The sequence below is a fragment of the Otolemur garnettii genome, unplaced genomic scaffold (assembly GCF_000181295.1).
Source record: "Otolemur garnettii isolate 467f Iridium unplaced genomic scaffold, OtoGar3 scaffold00060, whole genome shotgun sequence".
NCBI classification, from domain to species: domain Eukaryota; kingdom Metazoa; phylum Chordata; class Mammalia; order Primates; family Galagidae; genus Otolemur; species Otolemur garnettii.
Genome location: NW_003852455.1, coordinates 893,408 through 899,425, shown reverse-complemented (window position 1 = coordinate 899,425; position 6,018 = coordinate 893,408). Strand labels below are relative to the sequence as shown.

General features: G+C 42.5%; 1 protein-coding gene across 1 annotated transcript in view; it reads right to left on the bottom strand.

Annotated features, from left to right (window-relative positions):
- SENP5 (SUMO1/sentrin specific peptidase 5) overlaps nt 1-6,018 on the bottom strand; it is a 61,120-nt gene that overhangs the window by 46,656 nt on the left and 8,446 nt on the right. The gene's annotated exons all lie outside the window — the stretch shown is intronic.

The following is a 6,018-nucleotide window of genomic DNA, read 5'->3' as shown; positions in this document are numbered from 1 at the left end:
CAAAAAAAAAAAAAAAAAAAGAACACACTGATAGATGAAAATGAGTAACAGTTGGGCTGGGTGCAGTGGCTCACGCCTGTAATCCCAGCACTTGAGAGGCCAACGCAAGTGGCTTGCCTGAACTCACAGGCTCGAGACCAGCCTGAGCAAAAGCGAGACTCTGTCTCAAAAGAATAGCGGGGCATTCTGGTGGGCGTCTGTAGTCCCAGCTACTTGGGAGGCTAAGGCAAGAGAATCACTTGAGCCTAAGAGTTGGTGGTTGCCGTGAGCTGTGACATCACAGCACTCTTTTGAGGGCAACAAGAGAGACTCATTCCCCCACCCCCACCCCCAAAAAAGAATGATAGTCAAAACTTTCCATCAGGATTTAATAAGATTTTATATTACTGAAGGCCCTTCAGCCTAGAAAGGAAGGTGCCGGCCCCTGCAGGTGGAATGGAAGAAATACCAGATCATGAACCAGAAACCAATATTCTAATTTCAGCTTGCTAAAAATTTAGTAAGAAAGCTGTATTACCTTTCTGTGCATCAATTTTCTCCAAAAATAAAAAGTAAAATGGAAGGCTGAACACATGTTTATCTCAGTTTCCACTAAAAAGCCCACTGAGAAGACAAATCAGATCTTTTTAAGGTAAGAACCTTCAAGAACAAAGACAATGAAAGAGGAGACAAGAGCAATAGAATCTTTGAAAGGAGCTAGCAGATGACAAAGTGATAACAGACTGAACAGCCCAAAAGGGCTCAAATCTAACCAACAGTACGAGAGGCCAAGAAGCACACAACAAGGCCCAGGAAAAGCTCAGAATTGGGGGTGATAAATAACCCATGAAGGTCAAGAGTACAGGGGGAACTCAAAAAAGTGAGACTCTGTCAAAAAAGAAAGAAAGAAAGAAAAGGACTGGCTAGAAGTCTGAATAAGAAACAGACCCCTAAATCCTTTCTTCTACCCCAGCAAATAGCCAAAGTTTCACTTTCTAGGGAAGCTGAACCAGGATACGTGCGTACATCACGTGTAGCTGAGAGCAGAGGTATGCTAGGAGAACAAACAAGTGTACACAGTAAATTCCCTCCTCAACCCTCCTCTCTCAGCTTCCACAAGACTGGCAGCAGGTACATACCTGAAGGAGATGAGACCAGCCCCCTGGGAAAGAACAGATCAAAGAGAAAAGACTAACAGGTAGTGAAGTGACATTTGGGGATACCTCAAGAAAACAGGCCTAAACAATTACTCAGTGTACGGTTAAGTTTAATTTGCTGAAGCAGCAATTAGGCCACAAGTCACTTTCTAACACTGCATTATAGGAAACTCCTCTACCCAAGATTGAAAGTTTATTTTTAAGAAAGAGTAAAATGTACAGCTTGGCACCCATAGCTCAGGGAGTAGGGCAGCTGCCACATACACCGAGGATGGGTTCAAGCCTGGCCTGGGCCTGCTAAACAATGACAACTGCAACCACAAAAATAGCCGGGAGTTGTGGCGGGCGCCCGTAGTTCCAGCTACTTGGGAGGCTCAGGCAAGAGAGTCACTTAAGCCCAAGAGTTAGAGGTTGCTGTGAGCTGTTATGCCACAACACTCCACCAAGGGCACCAAGGGCACAGAGTGAGATCGTCTCTCTAAAAAAAAAAAAAAAGAGGGTAAACTAGACAAAGGGATTCCAAATACAGTTTGAAGTACATATTGGACATGACACTCCAAACATTATTTCCCTGCTCCTCTTCTAGAACCTTGCCAGTTTATCTTATCCATCCAAGCAGAAAATCAGAAGATTTGTCTCAGGAGAATATAATTATCCTAAAAGAAAATCCATAAGGACACAGATATTCCCCACAAAATGCAATGCCTCAGCAAGGCCCACAATGCACCACAAAGTTGACATGCCCCACGTGCGTAGTTTCCAAGCCACTTCTTAGTAGTCATTCTTAAAAACAACTGATAAGGCCAGGCTTGGTGGCTCATACCTATAATCCTAGCACTCCGGGAGGCTGAGGCAGGGGAATAGCTTGAGCTCAGGAGTTCAAGACTAACCTGGCCAAGAGTCAGACCCCATCTCTACTAAAAATAGAAAAACTACCCAGGCATAGTGGTGCACGCCTATAGTCCCAGCTACTCAGGAGGCTGAGGCAAGAGGACTGCTCAAGCCCAGGAGTTTGAGATAGCTGTGAGCTATGACACCACAGCACTCTACCCAGGGCCACAGAGAAACAGAGTAAGACTCTGTCTCAAATTAAAAAAAAAACAAAACTGGATGACCAAAAATCCAGCCTGCCAGGGATAAAAAGGAGACCAAAGTAAACAGATAAAACCAAAAACTATACATATATTAGTCAACTTTTAAGGATAGGGAGAAAAGGGATTTCTTAAATTCCAAATTTCAGTTTGGGAAGATAAAAAGTTCAGATGAATGGCGGTAATGGTTCTACAACAATGTGAATGTATTTAATGCTATCGAATTGTACATCTAAGAATGGTTAAAATGTTAAGGCTATGTACATTTTACCACAACTTAAAAGAGAGAGAGAGAAGGAAAAAAACAGTAACAACACATCTTTAAAGAGGTAAAAGAAAATATATCAATTAGGAAAAAAAGGAGGGCTGGGCATGGTGTCTCACATATGTAATCCTAATACTCTATGAGGCTCAGGCAGAGGATCACTTGAGGTCGAGAGGTTGAAACCAGTCTGAGCAAGAGCAAGATCCCATCTTTACCCAAAAAACCCACATAAAATTAGCGGCACGTGGTGGTAAACACCTACAAACCCAGCTACTGGGGAGGTTAAGACAGGAGGATCACTTCAGCCTCGGAGTTTGAGGGTGCAGTGAGCTATAGAAGATGCCACTGCACTCTAGCAGAGGCAACAGAGAATCTGTCTCAAAAAAAAGAAAAAAAAACTGGGAGGCCAAGATGGGTGGATCATATGACCTCAGGAGTTTGAGACCAGTCTAAGCTAAAGCAAGACCCCATCCCTAAAAATAGCCAAGCATCATGGCAGGCCCTTCTAGTCCCAGTTACTCAGGAGGCTGACGAAAGAGGATCTCCTGAGCCCAAGAGTTTGAGTTTGCTGTGAGCTATGATGCCACAGAACACTACCAAGGGCAATGTCCCCAAAAATAAAAAAAAGAATTAAAAAAATTTTTAAATAATGTTATTTTTTTTTAAAGGATCAAAAACAAGAAAGGGGCCCTAAATTACAAATAATAGCAGAAATGAAAAGTTTAATAGAAAGCTTGGAAGTTAAAAAAAGCAAACAAATTGGGGCAGCGCCTGTGGCTCAAACCCAGCCCTGGCCAAAAACTGCAAAAAAAATAAAATAAAATAAAGCAAACAAATTCAGGTTGCAGTGAGCTATGATGATACCACTGCACTCAAACCTGGGTGACAGAGCAAGTCTGTTTCAAAAGAAAAAAGCAAACAAAATCAAAAGATAAACCAAAACAAAATATAGGCAAGATATAGCTTAGACGAAGGGATAATATCCCTAATAGATATCTCTTAAATTGAGGGACAGAAGACAAAGAGCCTGATGGGAAAATGGGAAACTGATATAAATGAACAATTCATAAAGATTTTTTTAAAATGGCCCTTAAGCATAAGATGTTCAATTTTGCTCATAAACAAAATTGGCAAAAATCATAACATTCTGTTGGTAGGGAAAAAGGCATTTCCACACTTTGTTAGTGGGAACACAAATTGACACAATCCTTTTGAGGGGAATTTGGTAATATCTAATCAAACTACAAAAGTATTTACATTTTAATCCAGCAACCCCACTTTATGGAATTTACCCTGAAGACATATCTGCAATAATAATAAAAATACATATGTAGAAGGCTATTCACTGTAACACTACTTGTAATGCCAAAATATCTAAAACAACCTAAATGTCCACACATAGAATGGCTGAATAAACAATGGTTTATTCACACAACATATGAAGCTATAAAAGAATGAAAATGAGGGCTCCGCACCTGTGGCTCAAGTGGCTAAGGCACCTGCCACATACACCTAAGGTGGCAGGTTCAAATCCAGCCCGGGCCTGCCAAACAACAATGATGGCTGCAACCAAAAAAAAGAGCAGGGTGTTGTGGGGGGCGCCTGTGGTCCCAGCTACTTGGGAGGTGGAAGCAGGAGACTCGCTTGAGCCCAGGAGTTGGAGGTTGCTGTGAGCTGTGAAGCCACAGCACTCTACCCAGGGAGATAGTTTGAGGCTCTGTCTCAAAAAAAAAAAAAGAGAGAAAACAAAAAACAGGGCGGTGCCTGTGGCTCAAAGGAGTAGGGCACCGGCCCCATACACGGAAGGTAGCGGGTTCAAACCCAGCCCCGGGGGCGCCGGCTCCATATACCCAGGGTGGCAGGTTCAAACCCAGCCCTGGCTAAACTGCAACCAAAAAATAGCTGGGTGTCATGGCGGGCACCTGTAGTCCCAGCTACTCTGGAAGCTGAGGCAAGAGAATCGCCTAAGCCCAGAGGTTGCTGTGAGCCTTGACATCATAGCACTCTAATAAAAGCAACAAAGTGAGACTCTGTCTCTAAAAAAAAAAAAAAACCTGGCCCTGGCCAAAAATTGCAAAAAAAACCCCCAAAAAACCCAAAAAACAAACCCAACTTGAGGGACACATTACAGAATAACTGTCTAGTACTCTTCCAACATGTTAATCAAGGTTCTGAAAGACAAAGACAGACTAAAGAACTATTCCTGACTAAGACTAAAGGGACATGACAATTAATGCAAGGTACAATCCTGAATTGCATCCTAGTCCAGAAAAAGAAAATGGGAAAACAACAAAATCTGAAAAAGATGTGTATATCACTTAGCATTATCTTAATGTTATTTTCCTGGTTTTGATAAAAGTGCCTGTAATTCCATAATATGCAACTGGAGAAAGCTAGTTGAAACATATATGAAAATTTTGTAGGGTGGTGCCTGTGGCTCAAGGAGTAGGGTGCTGGCCCCATATACAGGACGTGGCAGGTTCAAACCCTGCCCTGGCCAAAAACTGCAAAAGAAAAAAAAAACTGTAACACTTTTGCAATGTAAGTTTGAAGTTATTTCAAAGTAAAAAATTTTTTAAAATGTAGTTTTAGGCTGGGCATGGTGGCTCACACCTGTAATCCTAGCACATGGGAGGCTGAGGTGGGTGGATTGCCTGAGCTCACAGGTTCAAGACCAGCTTGAGCCAGAGGCAAAGAGAGACCTTGTCTCTAAAACTAGCCTGATGTTTTGGAAGGCACCTGTAGTACCAGCTACTTTGGTGGCTGAGGCAAGACAATTTTGAGGCTGCTGTGAGCTATGATTTAACAGCACTCTACCAAGGGCAACAAAGTGGACTCTGTCTCAAAAATAAAATAAAATAAAATAAAAATGTACTTTTAAAATTTTGAGGCTATCTCCCAGAAAGTACCACAAAATAACTGGAAATAACACGAAAAGTTAAGAAAATTAAAAGATCAAGCTGGGTCTGGTGGCTCACACCTGTAATCCTAGCACTCTGGGAGGCCAAGGCAGGTGGACTGCTTGAGCTCCTGAGTTCAAGACCAGCCTGATCAAGAGTGAGACCCCATCTCTAAAAAAATATCTGGGTGTTGTGGTAGGTGCCTGTAGTCCCAGCTACTTGGGAGGCTGAGGCAAGAGGGTGGCTTGAGCCCCCAAATTTGAGGTTGCTGTGAGCTATAACACCATGGCACTCAACCCCAGGGCAACTGAGTAAGACTCTGTCTCAAAAAAATCAAACATCAGTCCCGGAGATTAAAATCTAAATTTTCAGAGAGAATTAAGAAAGTAATTCAAGTAAATAATTCAAGAAAATTTCCAGAAATAAAGGACATGAATTGTACAGGGAAAAACCCTATCAAATGCCTAACAGTGAGTGAAAACAGTCGTGTCATCCCACAGCATATTAGCTATGAAATTTCAGAACAGGCTCGGCGCCTGTGGCTCAAGCAGCTAAGGCGCCAACCACATACACCTAAGGTGGCAGGTTCGAATCCCCAGCCCGGGCCCGCCAAACAACAATGATGG